General features: G+C 39.1%; 1 long non-coding RNA gene across 1 annotated transcript in view; it reads left to right on the top strand.

Moving 5' to 3' along the window:
• Positions 1 to 919: 919 nt before the first annotated feature.
• Positions 920 to 27,165, top strand: part of LOC308239252 — a 198,095-nt gene continuing 171,849 nt past the window's right edge. Inside the window, exon 1 of the long non-coding RNA XR_013959722.1 lies at positions 920 to 1,009. This is a non-coding gene — a long non-coding RNA (uncharacterized lncRNA). The remainder of the gene's footprint in view (positions 1,010 to 27,165) is intronic.

The raw sequence follows: 27,165 nt of genomic DNA, 5'->3' as shown, positions 1-27,165 counted from the left end.
GGTCCCACAGCCCAGCCTGTGCCCTCTCCAATCTGGGACCCCTCGAGGGATGTCCGACTGCCACGAAGGAGCCCAGCTTCTGGCTGAGCGGCACTCCCCCTGTGGGAGTGCACTGACCACCAGGGGGGAGCTCCTGCGTTGAGTGTCTTCCCCCTGGTGGTCAGTGTATGTCATAGCGACCATTATTCCACCATTTGGTCAATTTGCATATTAGCCTTTTATTATATAGGATAAGTATTTTATAACTTGTGGTAAACAAAAGGAATATCCTCCAGATTTAGGGGGTCTTCTGTCTTTTTTTTTTTTTTTGGTCTTCTGCCTTTTATTCATCATTTCATTCATCCATTATTGTGTTCCTTTCTAACTACCTTCTTTCTATTATTGATTTCTCTATTTATCTACCTACTCATTTATTTATCTATCCAATAAGGTTGCATGGTTTCCCTGCCATTTTATTTCATCTTGCTAATGCTGAATGTGAGCAGCTTTGTGCAAATCTGTCTGCTCAGAAATTGTTTGGGTAAATTTTAACTGATACCTTTTCCACTTTATCCAGGGTATCTCTGTCCTCCTCCCTGTTGGAGGGCTGGGAGTTATGTTCTTTTATAAAACTGGAAGTCATATGAAGAAGGCAAGGGAAATAATTCACCTGGAACTGAGTTAACCCCTTGCTAAGAAATCTGAAATCTGCCCCCCCGCCAGAGACCTTATTAAATTTCCAGTGCTAGGATCTATTTTCCCATCACATTTGAAAGGAATTTAGAGATAACCAAGCCTTCTATATATCAGAGAATTGATTTAAGGGGATAACATAAAGTTTTTTTAAAAAAACAAACAGAAAATGTGTTATAAACTGCTTAGCACCATTCTGACCCTGCCACAACTACAAGTTTCATAGACTCTGTTTTTCTTTCCACGCAGATTTCAACCTGAAAGCTTTTGAGATGTACCTCTGTGTGGAGAGAGGGAAGGCAAGCAGGAGAGTAACTTCAAGACCCCTCCATTATAAGTAAGTATGTACAGTGCATGCTCAGTGGAGGGAGGTTAGCCAAACTTGAGTGTTGCATGTCAAAAGGACCATAGTGTCAGCATAGCAGACACTATGTCTCCTTTATTTTTAAACAAATTAATTTTATGTGATTATAGAATTCCATATGTGGTTTTGGGCATAAGCTCTAACCTTCACAATCAGCCTTTATATCTCTCTACTTGCCTACACAAACTCTCCATTTCAGCTAAAGTGGCCAACTCACTGTGACCTAAATAAGCTTGGACTTTAGTCTCTGAAATGTGTCTCATGTCACGCCACTCCCCTGAAATACCTTCTTTTATCCATTCTTACACAGCCTTTAAGACTCAACTAAAAGTCCACCTCTTTCACAATGCTTCCTCTGTGCCAATCTAAGGTGATTGCTCCCAAGCTGCCAGAATGTGTTACACTCTGAATAAATTCTTCAGCTCTATCTTCCATTTCACTAATTCACTATTTAGCCCTGTCTGATATGTGGTTTAATCTATCCACTGAGTTTGTATTTTAATGATTCCATTTTTCATTTTAAAGCAAAGCCATTGGTTCTTTTTAAATCCTCTCTGCTCTTTTTGGTAGTACAGTAAAACCTCAATGTAACAGACTAATTCAGGCAAGGAGGCGTCTGTTAAAGCCAAAAGTCCATTATATAATAAAGTAGGTTTTCTGAATGTGTATGAAAAAATTGACAAATTAGTTAGCTTACCCGTTTTTACTTATGTAGACACGGTTGTGTAATTAAAATTAAGTATGTATAAAATGTTTAATTTCACAGAAAAGTTTTCTATTTGTGTTACTCTAATTTTAAATTTATACTGAATAGTAAATGCATGCATTCACCAGTCACCAAGAGTAAACAAATGCACAAATGGGGTGTGACTTATCCCACCCTTTCAAACTGCTGCAGAAAATCACCACGTGACAACAAAACCAATTACCATACACCATGCGGTGTGATCGCATGCTAATCATTCACCGAATATTGTTTACAAGCAGTAACTCTGGGATTTAAATACGTAGACTATAGTTATAGATATGTAATATTTATTTATGTCGGCAAAATTACTACAGTGTTTTTTCCAACATATGGTCTATTTGCTAAAATTTGTTTAAAATAGCAATGAATTAATGACAAAAATTAACCTGTTAATTTAATTATAAGTAAATCTTGGTTAAAAGCATTTGAAAATTAACAGGGTGTTAAATTTCACATAATGACATACAGACTGGAAATTTTGTCCATTAAATCTGAAGTTCATTAAACCGAGGTCTGCAAAATCAAGGGTGTACTCTTCCTTGATATTCTATCATATTTTTCTTCTTTTAAAAAATGTTTAGTCATACTTCATAGTACCTATTTAATAATCTCATCTGAAAGATTCGTAGCTCTAATCTAACCATTGGTCATATTGGCTGCTAATGTAGTTTAATGCTTTTTGGGGGGTAGCGGGGATGGTGAGTTCATGTTTAGGGGGGCTTTATCTGCAGGAATCCTTTGTGGTCTGGTTTGGAGGTGTGACTCTTCAGACAAGATTGGTGTTTATTTCTACCAGGGGAATCACTGGATGGAGACCACTTTTTATATTCATTTCATGGGTTGAGGTTTACTGTACTATAAAGAGAGTATAGTAGGTCCTCGGGTTACGTCGGAGATCCATTCCTACGGCATAACGTAATGCGATTTTCACCGTAAGTTAGAACCCCCTACATCAGCACCTACGTCACTCACATGAAGCACATACACAGAAGTAATGAAGTGAAACAGTAAAAAAAAAAAAAATAAAAGATAACGATTCCTGACCTTTACTTGTGGTAAATAAATAATAAAAAACATAAAGTACATATGTGCATACGTCAAAATGACGGAACTTTTTTTTAAATTTCTTTATTGATTAAGGTATTACATATGTGTCCTTATTCCCCCATTACCCCCCACCCCCCATTCATGCCCCCACCCCCCTGTTGTCTGTGTCCATTGGTTAGGCTTATATGCATGCATATAAATCCTTTGGTTGATCTCTCCCCCTTACCCCCACCGTCCCCTACCTTCCCTGAGGCTTGACGTTCTGATTGATGTTTCTCTGTCTCTGAATCTGTTTTTGTTCATGATCTCACTCATTTGCGGAACTTCTTTTATATATAAATAAATGGGAGATGGCGACGTAACCACGAAATGACGTACGTCGAGTCCAATGTAACCCGAGGACTGCCTGTATATATTTGGACCAGAAATTCAACTGAGAGCAAAACTAAGGTCCCAACTTTCAGGAGCCTGGAGAACAGAGTAGTTGTCTTGCTAGCAATGGGTAGATTTTACTTGTGTTCCACCCTTTCACTGTGCCATAGCCCTTTGAGGGTTGTAGTTTTATGCCGTCATTCCTTTCTGCTTTGCTCTGGGCTGAAGTATAATTGCTTATTCCCATTTGGGAGTTAAAACCTAACTCTCTTGGTTACAGAAACCAGCAGAACCCACCCACCCTCAACCCTGAGCAGCAAGAGCTCCAACTCCTCCCTTACACTCTTTTTCAGTTTTCCTCTTCATTTTTGGTTCATGGGGGTAATTCCCTTAATTTCCTATAATCTCTGTTTATATAAAAAGAATATTTATTATGTTTAATCCATTATTTCTTGGTGTTTTGTATTGGAATGGTTAACATTACCTAATACACCACATTATAAGAAATGGAAATTCATAATTGATTCAATAATTTATCATAGAGAGCCTTGTGACAGATCTCCTATTGTTATTTTGACCTATTTTTAATATTAAAAGATGATATTTAAATAGCATTGTCTTTAGAGGCAAAGAAAAAAAGCATTCTCCTGAATGTCAAGAGGAAAACAGGAGGATGAATACATTATAGAATATAGTATATTGTGTATTTTGACCTATTATTTAAATCTTAAAATTTTTTCCACACATTTTCTCCTCAAATTGCACACACACACACAAAGCCAGGAATTGTATCTCACAATCCTTTTTATTTATGATAGATAGTGTTTTGCCTGGCATGGTTCCACGTTAATTGATACAAAATAAATGGTTGAAAAAAGTTTGGGTTGAACACAATTAGAGAAACATCTTGATTAAAAATTAAACTGAATATTTCAAGTATGTTTTTTCAAATATTAATAATTTGATACAATATTAAAAATTAAATATTTATAGAATGGTGATAGAATGTTAGACAAGATAGATATGGTGTCTTCCCATATAGAGATTACAATATGGGTAGGTTTATGGTCCATTAAGTGTTTTAAAGCATATTTATGCATTTCCTCTCCAGAAGTTTGAGTCTAGATATACATACCCACATGTGCATGCGTACACACACACACACACACACACACACACTACTTTTTTCTTTTTATTTATAATTTATACCAACTTATTCCTGCTATGCTAGTTTGCAAATCTATATATATGCTATAAAAGGCTAAGTGACCATCCGACTGTCCGGTAGATATGACACACACTGACCACCAGGGGGCAGGAGCTGCCGAGCTGCGGTGACTTGGCAGTGGTGGTTCTTGGGTGACGCACCCCAGAAACAGAGAGGAGGGAGCCCGATTCCAGGGTGCATCACCCAAGAACCACCCTCTCACAATCCAGGACCCCTCAGGGGATGTCAGAGAGCCGGTTTCAGCCCAATCCCCTCAGGCCAGGCCGAGGGACCCTACCTGCCAGAGGGACCCCACTCACGCCACAGATGCCCTTCAAGCCAAGGCGCTGCCCCAGGTGCAGCCAGACAGGGAGGGACTTATGTGTCGTTAAGCATTTTTGTTCATTTTTCAAAATTAAAATAATTTTCACTCTATTTTTAAAATTTCTCTCCCAGTCCCACCCCGCCAGCCACCTTCTAATGAATTTCCCTTCAAGGTGCACAAATCCATGCACTGGGGCACTAATCCTTTAATAAATTGTTACATTTGCCTTTAGCTCTAAATGAATTGTCTAAAAGCAAATTTGTGTAAGAATTAAATTTGTAATATCTAGTTCATTTTTATTATTTCTGTGCAACCTAGGATAATTGTACAAATTTTAAGCTCATTTATTAAAGTAATTTTGTCTACCTTCTCATTTGCCCTTTCATGCTTTCAATTTTCAATAATCACTGTTCATCTAATTTGCTTAACCTGCTTTTATTATCTTTGTATAAACATTTATTTTATATTTAAAGTTTTCTTAGCTATATTTGACATTATGTGGCAAGTATACAAACAATGTTTGCTGTCAGGATTGAAGCTGTAATACAAAGCACATACAACCACAATGTGAATGCAAGGACAAACTTAGGGTTGCTTACACTGCTGGCCTAAAGGCAGATTGATCTGACTTTTGCCTTGCTGCTGAACAGGAGACAGAAATATCTTCCTGGATTATAAGAAAGATAGAAAAACTGTATCTAAACATTTATCCTCATATGATTTCCGTGACTTCGGGCCACCAGTAATCAATGTAGCTAGTTGTTGTTTTAATTCAATGAAAAACAGAGCTCAATATTTTTTCTGATGGAAGATCACTTTTATAACTGACAGCTGATACCTCTACACACAGGTAAGCCCTCAAAGAATTAGAAATTTTAAAAATAGAGTAAAAATTATTTTAATTTTGAAAAATGCACAAAAATGCTTAACGACACGTAAGTTTGCAAAAATCACCCTACAGTGCTTTAAAATGTTCAATAAGTGAAAATCAAGCATTGGGAATAATTGTTTCAAAAAACAAAATTTTCTAGGACTGCCTAATAATAACAGCTAGTGTTTTTAAGGTGCAACAATATTACCCATCCCACATAGTTCTTTTATGATGTGCCTTTGACACTCCTCCCTTTGAAAGGTGGGAAACATTTGTTCCCTTCCCTTGAATCTAGGTAGGCTTTCTAGGTATTCTTGTTACAGCAGAAGTGATGGTGTGTGATCTCTGAGGCTAGGGCATAGAAGGTAATACAATGTCCACCTGGTTTTCTTGAGTTGTTTATACTATGAGGAAAGACAGACTAGCTTACTTAGAGAGGCCATGTGTAGATGTCATAGCTGATAGCCTGGATGAGGTCCCACCAATAGCCAGTAATAAACATCAGACACATAATTGAAGATGCCCTCAAGTGATGTCAGACTCCAGCTCTGTGAAGTCAACCCTGGCCTTTGAGTGTTCTATCTGAGGCCCCAGACATTGTGGTGCCATCTGGGCTATGCCCCATCTAATTTCTTACCCGCAGAATCCATAAGCATAATAAACAGTTGTCTTACAGCACTGTTTTTGGGATAGTTTATGACACATTGGTAAATAACTAGAACATAGCCTCAATCAAGTATGGCCCAAAAGGATGGTGAAGAAGAGAAATTCTCTCACAATAGACTTTCAAGCAGGACATCTCTGTCTCCTTTGCCTGGAAAGGGAGGCTAGCATCTACACAGTTCCTTGGCAATGGCTAAAGATCTAAGGAAGTAAACATGAGCTAAAGAAAACAAAATTAGAAGATTGGTGACAACATTTGGGGTGTGGGGGGAATCTGGATGGATTTCTCTGAGTGGTCTAAGAGACAGAGTATTTCTGTTTAGTGTGAATGGTCACCAAAACCCTGCCCCACTCCTGGCCTTACTTAGCCTTTGTTGTCAGATGGACTTCATCACCTTCCCAGAGCTTGCTCAGAGAACCCAGGATTATCAAGATGGAAACTATGCATATCTCTTCACCAAAGCTAAGTGCCCTATTTTTCAGAAAACTTTTGTTTTGCAACCCACAAGGCTTGTGTCTTTCATAAGGAATTGATTGTTCTCTGAAGGGAGGAAGAAACTCTCCTAATTATGTTTAGTTTGAAACATATTAAATGTGTAAGTCCGAATAATTGAATATTGGCAATTTCATATGGTTCAGCCTAATATTTAAGAGATTTCTTTTTGGAGGACTGAAGAGTAGGAAACCCAATAAAAAAATCAAGGCAATTTATGATCTTTGTGCAGTGCCCAAGATCAATTCAAGAGCTAAATCAGTGGAGAGGTTAGCTATGTCAGTATTCCATGATATAATCTTAGTTATATAAAAATGATGACTGCAATGTCAGTCAAACAATGCCTAGTTAAATCTTGGTAATGTAGGAGGATTGAGAAAAAAAATGAAGGGAGAAGGAGGATAAAGTGGCTGGTAGGCTTAATAGGGAATCAACTTCTGCCATCATAAAAGACACACCTAACTGCTTTCCTAAATTTAAAGACAATGAAGCACAAAAGAAGCACTTACCTGTCTGAGTCATGGGTAAGGTGGAAGACAGTAATTGAAAACACTCTTTTTATTTCTTTCCTGAAATTTGTCTCTGAAGATAATGGCAAGTTTATTATAAGAAGCTAATATTTTATTTCAAGTCATCTAGAAATAAAGAAAGAGAAACATGAATGTCTCAAGCACAGCGTGCTTTGCTGCCTTGACCAAGAAAAGTCTTTGGAACGTGCCAAGCACTATCTCACATCAATATGCCAAGTACCAAGCAAAATGCACTCGGGGAAAATATACTCAGCGGAGGATGTACAGTCATGCCAGATTGTTTTAATGTCTCCTCACTTACCCACTGCATTCCAATTCAAAATTCAAATAGTATTTGTTGGCAGATGTGGCAGACTCTTGGGGAACATCAGTGAACACAAAACACAAAGAGGGAGCCCCTCAGGAACTGGCTTTGTGGAACTGGAGAGGAGATAGATAACAAATTAATGAATGCAGTGCATAAGTAAATTTATAAAGTTAGTTATAAATTTATAAGAGCTATGCAAAAACACACAAAAACAGAAAACAGAAGAGCAAGATAAACAGTTTCAGGTGTGCAGGACCAAGAGTTGAAAGCAGCAGAGGGCAGGTTGTAATATTAAATCAGATGGTCAGGGTGAAGCTCACTGAAAAGGTGAGATCTGAGTAAAGATGTGAAGAAAGTGTGTTAGCCAAGTGGATATTTGGGACAAGAGCATTCTAGGCCCATGGTCGGCAAACTGCGGCTCTTTGACCCCTTGAGTGTGGCTCTTCCACAAAATACCACGGCCTGGGGGAGTCTATTTTGAAGAAGTGGCGTTAGAAGAAGTGTAAGTTTAAAAAATTTGGCTCTCGCCCTAACCGGTTTGGCTCAGTGGATAGAGCGTTGGTCTGCAGACTGAAGGGTCCCAGGTTCGATTCCGGTCAAGGGCATGTGCCTTGGTTGCGGGCACATCCTCAGTGGGGGGTATGCAGGAGGCAGCTGATCGATGTCTCTCTCTCATCGATGTTTCTGGCTCTCTATCCCTCTCCCTTCCTCTCTGTAAAAAAGTCAATAAAATATATTTAAAAAAAAAATTTGGCTCTCAAAAGAAATTTCAATTGTTGTACTGTTGGTATTTGGCTCTGGTGACTAATGAGTTTGCCGACCACTGTTCTAGGCAAAAGTGATCACTAGTGCACAGGCCCTGGCAAGAGAACATTTCTGGTGTATGTTTTGAACTGTAGGGAAGCCAGTAAAGCTGGTGTGGAAAGAACAAGGAAAATAAGACCAGCAACCAGAGAGGTAATGGGAAGGCAGGTCAAGGAGAACCTTACTACTGAAAGAGGGGTCCAAGGACCAGCAGCATCAGTTTCACCTGAGGGTTGGTTAGAAATGCAGAATCTCAGGCCCCGCCACAGGCCCAGGCAATTCATATGCACATGGAAATTTGAGAAACACTTATGTCCAGCCTAAAGGCTCATGTTAGCACCTGGATTTTTACTGTGAGGGAGATGGGAGTTCATTGCAGGATTTTGAGCAGAGGAGGCTCAAAATCCTGACTTTTATTTGAAGAGATCACTGGGCCCTGTGTGTTGGGAATAGCCTGTATGGTAGCAGTCAGGAGGCGATTACCATGAGTTAGGGATTCAGGGGTGGGCAAACTTTTTGACTCGAGGGCCACAATGGGTTCTTAAACTGGACCGGAGGGCCGGAACAAAAGCATGGATGGAGTGTTTGTGTGAACTAATATAAATTCAAAGTAAAGGAGCGGAGGGGAGAGCAAGAGAACCGGATAGAACAGCCGGATCCGGCCCACGGGCCGTAGTTTGCCCATGGCTGGATTAGATGGTGGGGCTGGAACCAGAGTACAGGAGGCAGAGATAGTGACCCTTGAGCAAATTGCCTGATCCTCCTTCTCTCAGGTTTCCCTTCTTTAGCTTTTATTCAGGCACATGGGTTGATTGTACATGGAAGGGTTAGAAAATGCTTCAGAAGGAAGTGACCTTTTAAATCAACTAACTTAAAAGCGGGCCTTGGGTGCTGTGGGAACAAAGAAGAGCAGGCTGACACATTCCCCATCATGGCTAGAAAAGTGTTCAAGAAAGAGGAGATGCTTGAGCTGAGTTTAGGAGGAGTAGGCCTTAAGCTAGGAATTGGGGAAGAGGGATAGAAGAAAAGGACATTCTGGAAAGAAACAGAAACAACACAGATGTTGTATGACACACTTTGTCAGAACAAAGTAGGGGGATGGGGGCACTGGCAAGAAATGAGATCAGAGAAGTAACCAGATCCTGAAGTCCTAATGTCAGATTTCAAGATAGACGCAGATGTACACATTTTAGAAAGAGCATTTAGGAAATAATGGGGAGGATAGATTAGAATGGGGTGAGCCTGTAAACAGGGAGAGAAGGCCCAAGTCCATAAAAGATTAGAGTAATTCATTCCAGGACCACAGGGCAGGATTGCCAGTCCAAAATGCCTGAGTCCAGATCTGCTTGCCACCTATGAGCAAATTACAAACTTCTTGAACCTCAATTTTTCCTCCATGAGCTCAGGTATCCCTCATTTCCTTAATATCTCAGATGACTGTTGAGAGAATCAAATAAAATGCTATATATAAAGTGCCTGTCATACAGTAAATATTCAACAAATTGCTTCATAAAATCATTCCAAAAGATCCTAATTTGCAGCCAAGTTTGCAAATCATCGACCTAGTCCAACTACTTCATTTCTGTATGAAAACACAGAGGTACACAAAGGAGAATTGATTTGTTCAAGGACACACTTCTAGCTAGCAATGTATCAGGACTAAAGTCCAGCACATTTTGTCATTATGGTATAATGGGGAAGGGCTTACACTGTGGAGATAGATGCTGGTATTGCCATTTCTCAACATCTCTCAGCTGTATCTGTAAGATGGGGCTGACAGTAGCACCTACATCATAGGGTTGTTTGAAGGAAGAAATAGATTAAGGTACACACAGAACTTAGCACAGTTCTGGGTACCATCATAAGCATTAATTAAATGCTAGCCATTGTTATTAGCTACTAGGGGCCCAGTGCACAAATTTGTGCACTTTGACAGGAACTGTGTGCCACGAGGCTGCAATGGGCACAGGGGTGGGTCTCAGCCCATCCTCCACACCCCCGCCCAGCCCCTCCTGCCACCCTCCCACCCCGGTCCCCTGTCTGCTGGCAGCCCCGCTCCTGCCGCCATGGAGCAATTGGGGCCAGCACCATCAGCAGGTGTGAGCAGTAGCTGCTGCCCTGATCGCCCCTCAGGAGCAGAGGGAGGTGGAGAAGCCCTCAGGGACAATCAGGGCTGACAGCTGCTGCTCGCACCCACTGACGGCGCTAAGCGATCGGGGCCAGCACCAGGCACTGGCAGTGGGTGCAAGCGGTGGCTCCAGTGCCAGCAGCAGGTGCGAGCAGGACTGGGGCTGGCAGTGGGTGCAAGCAGGGCCAGCAGCAGGTGCGAGTGCCAGGCAGGAACACGGTGCACAGGAGCAAAGAATTTTCAGTAACCACCAGAGGCTCACCCTGATGACAGCAACCAGCACCCACCTTGGTCTGGCATCCCCGCTCACCTGCTCCACCATTCTGCCACGGCCAGTGCCTGCCATGTTGCACACCCTGCCACCTGCTGCCAATGCCCATCATGTTCCACGCGCACCCTCTGGTGGTCAGCACATGTCATAGCGACTGGTCAGTTGTTCCACTGTTTGGTCTATTTGCATATTAGCCTTTTATTATATAGGATGCTCTGACTCTCAAACCAGCATTCTTTCTATGTCTCCAACAGGTTGTATGATCCCCTCATGGATTTTAATTATGTTTGCCTCATTCCTCATGTCTACGCTCATGGGAATATTTTTTATATATTGAACTGAAAAAAATTAGAGCTGACTAGTTCTAATTCTCCCTGATGGTTGATGGTGCCAGGAGTTTTAATCAAATAAACTAATATAACTGTATACCAAACATCCATGCTCACCCATAGGTCCTGGTCAGGTGCTGTTTGTGCTGTCACTGGGTTTTTGATGTCACCATTTCCTGTGTGTAATCAGTAATTGACACCAAAGCTCTGACAAAATGACCATTTTTAGAGTGCCATTAGCTGTCTCCTGGAGTTTGGCTGTAAATGTAACATAAGTAGGATCTTTAATACATCAATTTTTTATTGCAGTCATGTATAGCTTCATGAAATAAAGCACTCTGGGAAGAGCTGAGTGGGTGACTATGTTGGCTGGTGTTTTTTTTGTTAAAGGATAACACTGATGTTCATTTACTATTACCTGAAATATATGTGCTATTACAGAAAGCATTCTTCTCCAGAGAAAATATGGGTACTGCTGAAGCCAAAGTACTCTTTTTGTTTTGTGTACAAATGAGGCAAGAGATTTATAAACTTGCTTCTTACAGAAAAGTCGCCTGGGTTATTTGTTTGGTAGCATTTCTAACTATCTTAGCCACTAATTAATCACCATAGGCCTTCTTTCACTTGTTTCATATAGAGCACAGAGCGCTCAAATTTGAGCATTGGGAGAATTTTTTTTCTCTGGTATATGTAAAAATTCTAATTGCCACAAGAAGCAAGGTAGCTATATAAGTGCCAAAGTCAAAACAAGATGTTTCTGAAGGTACTTTAATTAGAGTTTAACATTGCATCTTATAGTGAAATTGAAAATACCAACCATGAAAACTGTCTGTGGATAAACTTTCTTTGCGCTTTGCTACATGCTTTGGTAAAAATTCTTGTATATCAGAATTGTAGATTCAATAGAATTGTAGATTGAAGAATCATAAACTTGTATTGTTAATTTGGAAGACCATGAGGTAAACTGACCTAATTAAACTAGGAAAAGATCAATAAAAACATTTCAAAGGTTTGGGTTATTATGGGTTTCTGATTAAACAAATGTTTAAGTCTATAGGAAAGTCTCTATAGTTAATTTACCATATGGAATTTGTAGGAGGTTTAGGATTTCAAGCTAAACCCATCTCTCTGGACAAGTAAGCCAACTTCTTGTGTATTATCTAGTGCACGGCTGTGGGGAGAGAGGAAATGCAATACAAAACTGGGTACCTCATTACTATCGTGCAAGATACATTTACTCGAACACAGCAAATTTTAGTTTCAACCATTGTGATTCTCCTGGAAGTAGTGAGAACTTAATGAATAAACATTTGAAGGAAATGAGTACCTTGCAACTGATGTCACAAAATTCATTCTTAGTGTATCATCAACAAAGTACTCTTCTGTAGTCCGATTTCCTATGTTCTCAGAAATTGTAATTGTGTTAAGTGCATTCCTAGCTCTAATTTTTCACCCTTGTTTTTGAGATAGGCCATGTGTCATTCTTTGGTCAAAGGAATGTGAGCAGAACTGTCAGGGTGCCAGTAAAGGCCTTGGCCTTAAGAGGCCTGCATGTTTCTGCTGGCCCACCTGTGGTTCTGCCATTCCATAAGAAGAGCATGCCTGAGGATGAGACATGGGGAGCCGAGCCTCCCAAGCAGAGCCCAGCCTAGATCAGACAACCCCAGTTAGCTGCAGGCATGTCAGCAATAATAAATAATTGCAGTTTAAACCACCATCTGGGGTGACTTGTGATGCAGCAGTAGTTAACTCACATAATACTATAACAAGTTCTCTAGGTTGTGATCTGTAAATACATATAATATAGAGCTGGTTTGGTTTCTATAATGAGGAAGTTATCAAACTATCATCTCAATGATAAATTCTTTCTCTATGATACATCAAAAAAAAGAACTTACCAAATATCTATTGTGGGCTCAGGGGTGACTGGTTTAATCTAGGTTTATGACTCATGGAGGAATGGTAACTTCTCATAGGCCATAAGCTTCTTGGTATATGCAGATGTGATAGACTGGCCTACTGTGTAGTCAGATAGTGGGTTGGGAGTAGACCTTTGAAGCACTCATCATAGACAGATAGAGATATGATCGCAGAGAATAGGGTCACTGGGCAGAGGTAGGGGGGAATAGAGTGTGATAAAGAGAAGACCAAGGGGGAAGGAAGAGGAAAAGTGAAATGCCAAACTGGAACCTGAGACAATTGGAATCTTTCTCAGATGATCTTTATATTTGCTTGCTCATTGGATGTGTTATAGCACCAAGTGGGATATATCCCCTTGTGGGCACTTTTTAAAAAATATATATTTTATTGCTTTTTTACAGAGAGGAAGGGAGAGGGATAGAGAGTTAGAAACATCGATGAGAGAGAAACATCATTCAACTGCCTCCTGTACACCTCCTACTAGGGATGTGCCCACAACCAAGGTACGTGCCCTTGACTGGAATCAAACCTGGGACTTTTCAGTCCACAGGCTGACGCTCTACTGAGCCAAACTGGTTTCAGCAGCTTGTGGGCACTTTTAGCTACAATATCTTGGGTGTTCTTTGCTCTGCTATTCACTTTCTCTAACATCAGGGACCAGGACCATTTGGGGAGAAGACTGTCCCTCTAGGTTGGAAATGGTATCTTTCTCTACCCATAAAGCCTCCACATTTGTCAAAGACTCATGCATCCTTTGGCATTTGAGACAATTGGAAATTGATTTCTCTGAGAACCAGGGACATTGCTTGTCAGGTCCTTTTCCTAGTTCCTGGGACTTTGATCCTGGTCCCTGGGCTCTGCCATATCACGTCAAAGGAAGCTCTTGGCCTCTTTGCCTCCTCCTTCTCAACCCACGCAGGGTGTTCTGACCCATCCAGATATCAGCAGAGGATGACTCATCAGTGGCCTGCCTCTGAATCATGGCTTGGTCTTGATGTTGAAAGGCACAGTGAATGCAGCACTTGAAAATTAATGTGAATTGGGATTCATTTGGAGTTTTTATTTAAATATTAGTGTACTTTGACTCAATGTTAGCCCTTCTTGGGTTTAATAAAATAACGATGGCAGGACATTCAAATTCATTCTGATTACTTCATTCCTGGTTCAGAGTCAGCCAGAATGTCCATCACTTTTTATGTCAAACCTTAATTTCAAATTACCTGCTGATCCCCAAATAATGACTAACTAAATTGATGAGATTCCATAATTCTTGATGCCAAAACAACTTCAAAATCAGTGTGATGGCCCATTTTCTTTTGAAGAGATAAGTAGATATATTTATAGGATCAGCCTCTAGAACTGTTGCTAGTTTTGATGTATTGGTCATTCTGATGGATCCCTCCTGTCTGTCGTGCTAGTTTGTTAGCTACTTACCTACTTCCCAACTTGTTCCATAAATTATTTAAGATAACAAAATAACAGTTTTAGCCTTTTAGCAAATAGGTAGCCAACTCTTTTTTTAAATTATCTTTATTGTTGAAAGTATTACAAATGCCCCCTTCTTTTCCCATTGAAACCCTCCACCCTGCACCTGCCAGCCCAGGCCTTCACCACTCTATTGTCTGTGTCCATGGGCTATGAATATATGCATATAAGTTTTCCAATTAACCTCTCACCACCACCCATCCACCCCCACATCCCCTCTGAGGTTTCTCAGTCTGTTACATGCTTCTGACTCTGAATCCATGTTGTTCATCAGTTTATTTTGTTCATTAAATTCCACATATGAGTGAGATCATGTGATACTTGTCTTTCTCTGACTGGCTTATTTCACTTAGCATGATACTCTCCAGGTCCCTCCATGTTGTCTCGAAGGGTAAGAGATCCTTCTTTTTTACAGCTGCATAGTATTCCATGATGTAAATGTACCACAACTTTTTTATCCACTCATCTACTGATGGGCACTTGGGCTGTTTCCAAATCTTAGCTATTGTATATTGTGCTGCTATGAACATAGAGGTGCATACATTCTTTCTGATTGGTGTTTCGTGTTTCTTAGGATATATTCCTAGAAGTGTGATCACTGGGTCAAATGGCAGTTCCATTTTTAATGTTTTTAGGAAACTCCATACTGTTTTCCATAGTGCTTGTACTAGTCTGCATTCCCGCCAGCAGTGTACTAGGGTTCCCTTTTCTCCAAACCCTCACCAGAACTTGTCATTTGTTGATTTGTTGATGTAGCCATTCTGACAGGTGTGAAGTAATACTTCATTGTCATTTTAATTTCCATCTCTCTGATGATCAGTGACTTTAAGCATTTTTTCATATGTCTCTTATCTATTTAGGTCTTTTACCCATTTTTTAAAGTAATTTGTTCTAGGTCTTCCCTTTCTGGATTATGTTTTTCATGAGGATCTGAATTCACATCACTTAAGTTAGTTATTTTAATTCTCCCAACAACCTCCTGTTGCCATCCCTATTCCTCATATGAAGAATTTGAGTCAGCTTTTCAGAAAGATCTGATAGCTGGACAACAGTTATACAGTTATGAAGTCGTGGAACTAGGATGTGAACCCAAGCAGACTGACTCCAAAATCCTTGCTCTTAACCTTTATGCTACTAACTTCGCCAGATTCCCAAGTTCATATTATCCAGTCCCATATTTTAGTCAACATTTGCAAATGATACTTAAGAGAGAGATAGTTGGAAGATAGAGGCTTTCTTTCAGTTACTCTCTGGAGGGTAAGTGTTTTAAAACACCTTTGAATCAACTTGTATTTACCAATATTGATCTTTATTGTCCACATTTACTACAATTTAGATTGTAGTTGCAGTAAGAACATTTTATACCTTGGTAAATTGAGGATCTTGTGTTCATTCTACATTTATTTTGGTGGATTGAGGTTGCTATCTTAATACTACAATTTAAAAAGTAGCATTTTTCTGTTGTATAAACAAGCTTCAACGTTTCCTTCCTAATCTGTCTGCCTTGTGGTTATATCTAGTAACTATCAATTAACAGGAACGTCAATAAAACAAGCTTAGCAAAGCGGGTGTGGGGGAAGCAGAGTGAAGAATATCATGCCAGGAAATACTTTAATGTAGGTGGAGCCCTGCCAACTTTTATTATTATAGGAAAACAAAGCAACTTTATTAACACAACAGACATTATACTTTGGCTTTTATTTCTATTTTGTTTTATTTTTGAGCATGCAATAGAATTCTTTGCACTTGGATTTTTCTTATCATTGTCTACTACTTACTTCATTTTAGTGGCAAGATATGTATGTCTTTCAATTTGCATTTATTCATTCCTCTCAAATACCTACAAAATTCTATGGTATTTGAGAGGTAAAAAATGCTACCAAAGTAGTAGAACCAATCCAATACCTTGCTTTCTTTGGTTAGGACAAAATTTGTTGCAGAAGAAATTATGTTTGCTTCCTGCACTGCCCCAGGATCAACTAAATCCCCTGAAAGGATTATAAATAATGATGATTTTATGCATTAATTTGCTGCATTACTAGTATCTATTACCAGAAAAATCCGAAACAGGACACAAAGGAAGCTCCAAGCAATAATAGATTTTGTCCTTGAGGTTGCTGATTGATTATGAATAGCAAATAAGATGCTGACAATAAGAACTCTGGCCTAACACATTTGGCCCAGTAGGGCCCCTCCCCTCTCCCCAGACCCTCTTCACTGTCCTCCCTTTGTAGATGCTCATAGGAAGATTGCAAGAATATGTTGACTATCTGTATATCTAAAGAGCAAAAGAAAATTACATACAATATATGTATGCAGCTTTCTCATCAATTTTTCTCTGCAGAAAAGATTAAAATTTAGAAACATCTTGATATTGCCATGCTTTAAATATACCCTTAACCTTCATTTGATGTAAGGTCAGATTCCGTGTGCCTTTTTCTCCAATGGAATACTGCAAACTAAGTCTCATCTAAGAAAAATTGATTGCTCTGTTTTAACATTCTATTATAGAAACTTTCAGTGGTTCACACAATCGAGAGAATAGTATAGTAAGCCCTCATCTCTATACCATTGATTAGACTTAGGTTCAATCATTCAGGTTCTATTGGTGGGATGAAAGGTAACAAAAAGTGTGTGTGTGGGGGGGGAAGGATAGATGAACCAATATTATCAAAATGTTGACTGCTTCAGTTATCAACATTTTGACCATCTTATTTCATCTATCACCCACCCTACACTTTTTTCTTACCTTCCATCTCATTGCCCAATTCTCCATTGCAGTAGGTTTAAAACAACCCTTGACATATTATTTTATCAATAAATACTTCAGTATGTATCTCAAACTGGTAAGGCTTTTTTTTATTTTACTTAACCACTATGCCATTATCACACTTCATAAAATTAATAATGATTTCAAGATAACTTTTAATGTTTACTTCAGGCTCAAAATTTCTTCATTGTGTCAAAGGACAATTGATTTGATTGAGTGAGGATCTCCATCAGTCCCATCAAGAAATAGCACTCTCCAACTAGGATAAGTCAAGGAGGGTTTATTTATAAAAGTAATATGGCAGTAGTCTTTGGGAAGCAACAGCAGAGATGTTACCACAGCTAGGTATGAAGGAGTAAGAAAGACAAGGTCAAGATTACTTAGAATGTAATGTAGGAGTCTGTAGGGAAAGCCACATTGAGAGGAACAGTGTCCTTTCATGGAGGGATCCAGCCAGCCCGGGTGACCTCACAGAGAGGAAGCCAGGAGAATAAATCTCTAGAATGCCCTTTCTTCCCCTCTCTGATCTCCTGGTAGGGCTTCCCACTGGCCAAACCCAACCAGGAGCCAAAGAGCAAGGAAGCCTAAAGGCACAATCCATGCAGGTTAATTTCCCAGGCTAGAGAGAAGTGTAAAGAGAAGATCTGGAGGAGAAAAGAGATCTCTGGCATAGGAATCAACAAGGCCTACACATTAGATTTGGTTGTTATGTTTCTTAAGGCTCTTCGGTTCTATAAAAGTCCTCACCTCCTATTTATTATTTATTTATTTATTTATTTATTTATTTATTTATTTATTTATTTATTTATTTATTTATGCTATTAATGGAGAAACTGAGTCTTTGGTCTTATAGAATGTCCCACATGTAGAATTTGGTTGATTGCTTTCTTTTGGTTATATTTAAGTTGTTCCTTTATCCCCTATATAATTTCTGTATAACAATGATTCATATAACTATAGAGGCATTTAGATGTAATTATGATTTCTATCAGACAGCTACTTCTTATAAACTCGGAGTCATATCTAGAGACTTGATTAGATTTAGGTTCACTCATTTTTAAGCAAGGTGACTTCCTAGGGGGTGCTGGGAACATCCTATAACATTGCCCAGGCATATAATGTGTGGTTTCTATGGACTTTTTACCTAACCTTGGTTACACATTAGAATCACCTGTGGAGATTTTTTAAATCCCAATGCCAGGACCACACCCATCATCATTTAAATCAGAAAATCAGAATTACCAGGGAGGGGTTGCCATTAGGATTTTTTTTTAATATATTTTATTGATTTTTTACAGAGAGGAAGGAAGAGTGATAGATAGTCAGAAACATCGATGAGAGAGAAACATCAATCAGCTGCCTCTTGCACACCTCCTACTGGGGATGTGCCCGCAACCAAGTTACATGCCCTTGACCGGAATCGAACCTGGGACCTTTCAGTCCGCAGGCTGACGCTCTTCCACTGAGCCAAACCGGTTTTGGCGCCATTAGGATTTTTTAAATCCCCTAAGTGATTTCAATGAGCAGCCAAAGTTGATAACCTCAGACCTAATGATTTTAGCATCCATTGATTATCATTTTCCTAGGCTTATTATTTCATTAAAATTTTAAAAATTGGTAATTTTCTAATTCTAACATTCTTTCTGCATTTATTGGCTATGAAACAATGCCAATCATTAGCTTGCATTCAGTAAAGAGATGTTGATTTGATCTGAAATTCATGTTTAATGACTATTTTTCATCAAAACGTTTTATAGAATTTCTCTATTTAAAAGATTTAACCATTTATAAATGGATTTAAATAGGATTGTGTTATTTTTATTAGATTGATGTTTATTTTTATAGATGATAGTTCTCTGGATCATGTCTAAAATTAAAATTTCCCTCAAAAGCATTCTCCCTCTGAAATCTAAACATATGTGTGTTATGTATTATTCATAGTGTGTTAGATTTTTCAGTCCCACACACACATGAGGACCATGTAACTTAAATATATAATAAGGTTTTTGAAGAAAAACATGAGAGAAGTAGAGTGAACACTATCCCTGGAGCTCTCACTACTCCATGGAGAGGTGTACCTTAGGCTGGCCATGGCTGGGCTGGATAGGTAGGGTTCCAAAAGGGAGATCCCATCTCCCATTATACCCCGCATGTTTGTAAAGAATGGAGAGTAGGGAATCCTCAGGAGCTATATCTCAATAGAATGTTGATGTTTGAGGAAGTGGCCTGGTTAGAAAGGGGGAGCCTATAGAACTTAGCAACTGGCATTTGTTGAGTTAACTCAGACCTGCCAGGCGAGCTCTCTGCTAAGCCACCAAAGGGGTGAAGTGCTTTCCAGATTTGTCTCTTTTCAGTAACATAAATACATAAGATAAATATATAAAATATTTATAAACCTACTAGAGGCCTGATGCACAAAGATTCATGCAAAAATAGGCCTTCCTTCCCCTGGCTGCCAGTACCGCCTTTGTTCTAGCCAGAGCCACCTTTCTGCTCCAGCCCGGAGCCACCTTTCCACCTTCCCATGCTGCCCAGAGGCCCAGAGCGGCTGGGGTGGTGCAGAATGCCTGTGTCCTGTCCCGCCCCACCCCTGGCACCCACATATGCAAATTAACCAACCATCTTTGTTGGGTTAATTTGCATACTCACTCCTGATTGGCTGATGGGCATCGTGAAGGTACGGTTAATTAGCATGTTACTCTTTTATTAGGTAGATAGGATAAATCTGTAAGATACTTATCACAATAATAGGATTACACTATAAATGCATATGATTATATTCATTGACTTACTAGGTGCCAGTCAATTCAATCAATGATGCTATTATTTTCCCCAGTCAACCACATGGAAACCCTCAATTCTTCTTTGATTCTTTTTCCTTCAAGATCCAGTTAGTGGTTCATCTCTTGTAATAGTCATTAATTTGATATGCATTTATTTATTCATGTGTTGCCTTATTGATTTCATTATTCAGAAATATTTACGTTATATGCCTTTTTTGAGGCATGGTATGGGTTCCATTTATAATCAACATATAGCAGAAATACCTTATAATCTAAAAAAATGGAATAATGTCCAAAATATGAAAGGTCCCTTCTCTGTCCTTTCCCTCCATCCTCTCCTATCCTAGTGCAACCTTGAGTGTCCTCCCTTTGTGGCTAGCCCTCCTGCCTTTGTTTTCTTCTCCAAAACATGCTACATACCCTTTTCAAAAGACTTTCTCCAAAATACTGTTTTTCACTATACTCACAAATTCTAAATGGCTCCTTTTTTGCCTACTTAATAAATTCCCAAGTTTTAAAATTTAGTTTAACGTTCAATCCTCTTCCAGATCTGTTTGTTACCAACTTCTACCTCTCTTAAATGTCCCCCTTTGAACCCTTCTCCCAGTGAGTTTTTCTGCCAAATCATCTATACCCCAAACCCATGAAGTTTCCCCACCTGTCTTACGTTCCTTTGAACTGTTAAAGTAGTTATTAACTGTACCTCTCATTTTATTATCTACATTTTTAATAACTTTTGATATGTTGATATCTCACTTCCCCTACTAGAGTATAACCTCTTTGAAGTTAGGAATTGTGTCTTATACTTCTTTGTTTTCTCAATACTTATCAGTGCTTTGCAGACAATAGGTGCTCATTAAAAGGTTGTTGATGAAAATGAGAATATTGGGAAACTTTTGAAATATAGTATTGGTTAAAGCATTATATCAAAAATGAAATGTTTTTAAGCACATTTCAACTGTTTTATTTTTCTCTCATTATCAAACTAGAGTACACCCAAGTCTTTCCATCTTAAAGGTAAAGATAAAAGATTTCCTTGTGTGCTCTTAATATCTCTCTCTCTCTCTCTCTCTCTCTCTCTCTCTCTCTCTCTCTCTCTCTCTCTCTCTCTCTCTCTCTCCTGTCACACCCAGACTTCCTAAATGAATAGCCTACACTTGCTGCCTACACTTTTTCGCCTCCCACTCACTTCCTCAACCCACTGCCATCTGGCTTCTACCACTATACCAAAAATCTTCTGGCAGAGGTCACCTAGCACCTCATAGATGCCAGCTCAGATGGACAGTTTCCAGTTCTTTTTGCATTTCATCTCCATAGCATTTGCTACTGTTTCCTCCTACCTCATTTAGGAACTCTCCTTTGCTTTGGGTTTTTAGACTACCCTTTCCACAGTTTTTCGGTACCCCTCTTTATTCACGTCTTCTCTAGTTCCGTCACGAGCTTCTCTGACCCCAATCATCCTTAGAATGTTATTGGAGACCAGGTTTCATCCTAGGCTGTCTTAATTTTGGTTGTCCCAAAAGCAGACCCTGAGACAAAATTTTACATGCAAATCATTTATTGGGGGAGATAATCTTAGTAGGGGAGTGGAGAAGTGAGACGGGTAAGGGAAGGCTGCCAATACAGGGTGTGATATTAAGCCATTAGCAACTGTGGGCACCTGGAGCATAATCCCAGGTAGAACACATGCCTCAGAATTACCCTGCTTGTGGAGTGAAAGAGCTAAAGTATTTCTCCACCAGCCTTATCCGATATTGATTGAAGGCTCTATCAATTCCCTGGTACTTCTCTCTTGCTCTTGGGCAAAGAGTTGCAGGTGCCAATCAATAGTTGGAAGTCAGGCTTTTGTTTCTAAATATAAGGGCTGGGGATTTGTCTGGGTCACCAACAACATCTGCCACCTCCTTTTCTCACTGTAACCATCATCCCTGAGTTACTATCATCAATGATAATAAAATTAACAATGATAGTAGCTAACATTTATGTACTAGGTTTGGTATTTTATCAGTATTAGCTCACTTAATCCTTACAACAGCCCTATGAGGTACCATTAAAATCCCCATTTTATTGTGGGGAAAAGTAAGAATCAGAGGGGCTAAATTGTCCAAGTTTATACCACTGGTGACTTTAGCTATCATGCATATGTTGATGTCTCTGCACTTATTTAAAATCCATATTCCTCTTCCAAACTCTAATATTTCCATTTGCCAACAGTTTTCTACTGGCATCTCAAGTGTACATGTTCAAAATGAACCTATCAAAAAGTCTGAAGAAAACCTGATACAATCGTTATTCTTTTTTATCTTTTACCTTTTTGACAGCTTTTTGGAAATTTTTTTTACTTAAAGAATAAGTTTTACCTTAAAATAACTTTTCTGATAATAAGAGAAATACTCATAGAGATTTTGGAAAATATGGGAAAGTATAAAGTTTGCAATAAAATTCCTCATAATTCTGCCATAAGAGTTGACATTGTGGGCATTTTCTTTGCCCAATTGTCTATATAGTTGTAAGATGTTTGAGAATATACTCTGTGTGTGTATGTACAACTTTAAAGCTTGCTTTTTACATTATAAGCATTTCTCCATGCTACTAAAAATCTTTAAAAATTTTTTAAACTACATTAAATATTATATTTGTTTCAGGTGTACAGCATAGTGGTTAGATATTTATATAACTTACAAAGTAATCCCCCTGATAAATCTAATACCCACCTATAATAACCATACGTGGCTATTACACTATTATTGACTGTATTCCCTATGCTGTACTTTATATCCCTGTGACCATTTTGTAACTGCCAATCTGTACTTTTCAATCCCTCCACCTTTTTCACCCAGATCCCTAACCCCCTCCCCTCTAAAAACTATCAGTTTTTTCTCTATATCTATGAGTTTGTTTCTGCTTTGTTTTCTTATTTACTTTGTTTTTAGATTACACATACAATCATTATGAACAGATTTTTAAAGGCAAAATAATGTTCCTGGCATATGGACATACCAAAATTTGCTTAATTCTTCCCTCGTTATTGAGCATTTGTATTGCTTCCTTCCTTTACTCCTGTAACAGATGCTGAAATCAATATTTCTGTACCTACGTTTTTATCTGCATCTTGGATGATTTCCAGAAGAGGAATCATTCTTTGAAAGGGCAGTAACATTTTTAGGGTTTTAATGTATCTTGCTTTCCAGAAAGGCTGTACCAATTCACACATCTCAAGAGAATGCAAGAGTGTTTTCCACTACACCCTTGCTGCAATGAGGACTTTCATCATTTTAGAAACCTATTAAACTGTAAGAGAAAATTACACTATTGGTTCCACTTTCATTACCTCAATTTCCAATGAGGTTAATTTTTTTTACCAGTTTGCTGACCATTTATCTTTCCTTTTTGTAAACTGTCCACATCATTTGTCAATTTTTCTACTGGTTCATGCAGTTTTTCTTTTCTTTTTTTATCCTGCAGTATTTCTAATAACTTTTACAAATCAGTTATGTCTTTACTATATTTATGCATAAAATCCATCTTGCCATTTGTCCTTTCATTTTTTATTGAGTTTATTGGAGTGACCTTCTATATAATAAGAGAGAAATATGCAAATTAGGCCGGGACATCACGACCAGTTCAGAGCCCGCCCCCAGCGCCAGAGGACACACACCACACACCAGGGTTGGGGGCAGGCTCCCAGCAGCTGCGGCCCCCAGCCCCGGCGCTGCCCAGCCCCGAGGCCACTCCCACCAGGGGTTCGCAGGCAGGCACACCACGCAGCCTGCCCTGGGAGCCTTCCTGCCCTGGGAGCAAGGCCCCCAGCGGACTCATGGACCTGCCCAGGGGGGCGTGCTCTGAGCCACCATGGCCAGACTGTGGCTTAGGCCTGCTCCCACATCCTGAGGGCTCCCATACTGTGAGAGGGGGCAGGCTGGGCTGAGGGACACCCACCCAGTGCACAAATTTCATGCACTGGGCCTCTAGTTGTTTAATAAAATTATATAAGTTTCAGGGGTACACTTATATGATACATCATCTGTTTACTGTATTGCATTCACCACCCCAAGTCAAGTCTGCTTCCATCACCATTTATCGCCTGCTTTACCTTCTTCTCCGTCCCCTCCATGCCTCCCCGCCCCCCACTTCCATTTCCCTCTGGTAATCACTATATTGTTGTCTGTGTCTATGAGGTTTTTGTTATTTTTGTTGTTATTGTTGTTGCTTAATCCCTTCACCTTCTTTCACTCAATCCCTCCCACCCCCCTTCCCTCTGACAGCTGTCAGTCTGTTCTCTGTATCTATAAGTCTGCTTCTATTTTGTTTGTTAGTTTATTTTGTTCATTAAATTCCACATGTGAATGAAACAGTTTAAATGACATAGCAGAGCACCCCCCCTTTTGTGATTTATTGAAAGTTGGCCCTCAACACAAAGGTTTTTAAAAAAGCAAAAAAACCCAGTTTAAATATTTCTTGAAGTCAAACATAACCTTTCTCTAATATTTTTCCTGTTATATTTGAGCTTCAAAAGCCTTTCCTATCCAGAAATTAGGTAAATAGTCACTTACATTTTCTTCTAGTCTTATGGTTTGTATTTCTGCATTATATTTATTTTACATCCAGTGAAGTGTGACATGAAACTGATTTCCCCATTCCCTCAAATGCAGTATCTACTAGCCAACTTTTTATTTATTGAGTTCTTGTGCCAAATGTTATATGATATTTTCCTTGTAATAGATCAAAATATTTTAATTATTGAAGCTTTGCAATGGGCTTTAATATCTGTCATAGGAATAATACAATAATCCCCTCAATATTTTCTCAGCTATTCTCATTTATTTATATTTTCATATGAACTTTTGAGTCATTTTATCAACTTACCAAAAATTTTTGATATGTACTTATGTTAATTACATCAAATTTAATTATTAGAGAAGAATTGATATATTTAAAAGATTTAGTGTTTCCATCCATTAAGATAATGGTCTCTCAATTCATTAATCTGTTCATTTATATCTCACAAGCTCCTAAACCAGTGGTCGGCAAACTGTGGCTCACGAGCCACATGCGGCTCTCGAGCCGCAGTTCGCCGCTCTGTTGCTAATGAGTTCGCCGCTCTGTTGCTAATGAGTTTGCCGACCACTGACCTAGACTCTAGATTCCAATAATTACAGGCTGTTGTTGTTCCTTGTGATTAAGCCCCTATCCCAGTGGTCGGCACACTCATTAACAGCTTGCAAGCCGCATGTGGCTCGCGAGCCGCAGTTTGCCGACCACTGTCCTAAGCTTTTCTTATTAAGTTTATGCTAGTATTAGTAGCCCATTGTGGGATATCGCACACAGTAGGCCGCCCACTGCTTCCGCGGGAGCCAGCAGGTACCGCAGCGCAACTCTGGGAGCCGCGCTGCCTTTACAGGAGCCAGGAAGGACCTGCACCGATTCCTAGGGAGGTGGGAGGAACCTGCGCTGCTTCTACAGGAGGTGGGAAGGACCCACGCTGCTTCCGCGGGAGACAGGCCCTCCATCTCCTCTCCGGGCCTGCGCTTGGCCATGGAGGCTGAGGGCTACCCCCCCCATCCCCCTCGCTGTCCGTGTCCGCTCTGGCTCCAGGGGGTTGGCCCGAGCCTGGCGCAGCAACGAAGCAAGCATTCCGCCAGGCCACTCACACTGCCCGCTCTCAGCGGCCACCCCCCAGGGCTGGGGGACTCCAGTGGGGCTGAGAGGACTGGGCATCACCATCTTGTGGCTATGGGCGCCGCCATCTTTGTAATGAAGTGATGGTTAATTTGCATATTACCCTTTTATTAGATAGGATTGATGTTCTTGTTCCTATTTCAAAAGGATTCTTTTGTCCCATAAACTCTTTTGACTGGTTATTTCTGTCAAGGGGAGTAGGTCTATTTATTTTGTACATTTGTGGGGGTTTTTATCCAGCCACTGTCCTGAAATCTCATTAATTATAATCATTTTTAGTTAATTCTTTTGGGTTTCTTCCTTTCTTTCATAACTACTTCTACTACATCTCTTTTGTTTTTGTTGCTTGGCATTTTGGTTTTGGTTTTCTAGAACTTCTAAAACAATGTTAAATAATAGCTTGGCCAGCAAATAATAATTCTTTTGTTGTATCACAATTAATTGGGTGTGTACTTCTATTCTGAGATTATTATTTTTAACATTATACTAGTTTTTATTTCCTTTTTAAAACTGTTTTTAAGATTAGAGATGGCTATTGAATTACTAACTCCCTTTTCATCCTTTATTATAGTAATCGTGTGTTTTTTCTTGTCATTTTGATATGATATACTAATATATTTGCTAATATTATGTTATCCTTATATACATGGGATAATGTAAATTATTCTTTTAATATGCTGTTAAATTTTATTTACTACTATATTACATTATATTCATACTGAGATTAGACTATAATTTTTGTTTTTAAGGTTTTTGTCAGGTTGTAGTATCAGTTTAATGCTAACTTCATAAAAAAATTTGGTACTAAAAATTAATGGGAAAGGTTTTTGTCCATTTTTTTCTGTTGTTGAACAGTTTATATAGAATGAGAATTATCTCTTTCTTGCTAGATAGAAAGAACTCAACAGTAAAGATTTATGGTAAGGATACATTTTTTGTTATAATTATGAATACAGATAACCTGAGTTGACAAGAATTTTAGGAACAAATTAGTTGTTAATAATAATTAATAATACAACATGGTGTTGTGCATACTTCATTTCTAAAGTACTTTTATATCTATTCCCACTAGTGATTCATTCATCCCCCCATTCAAAAAAACATTTATTAAATGCCCTCATAAGCTAGATACAATAGATATTCCAGATAAAAAAAGATGAATTGGATGTGATCCTTGAATTGAGACACATATGTCAACCAATAAGTCTAAGAAAATGTGACAACTACTTTTAGAGGTATGTTCATGCACATTATCCTCAGTCCACTTATACTAGTATCATTATGCCCATTATACAGGTGATGTAACATTCAGATCATTGGATCCATATTTGAACACCTCCAGCGACCAATAATTCTGTATCTCCTAAGGAAAACACATTTATCTCTGGACCAGTCTA

The sequence above is a fragment of the Plecotus auritus genome (genome assembly GCF_963455305.1).
Source record: "Plecotus auritus genome assembly, chromosome: X".
NCBI classification, from domain to species: domain Eukaryota; kingdom Metazoa; phylum Chordata; class Mammalia; order Chiroptera; family Vespertilionidae; genus Plecotus; species Plecotus auritus.
The sequence above is the reverse complement of the archived record's forward strand: the minus strand, read 5'-3'. Positions and strand labels throughout refer to the sequence as shown.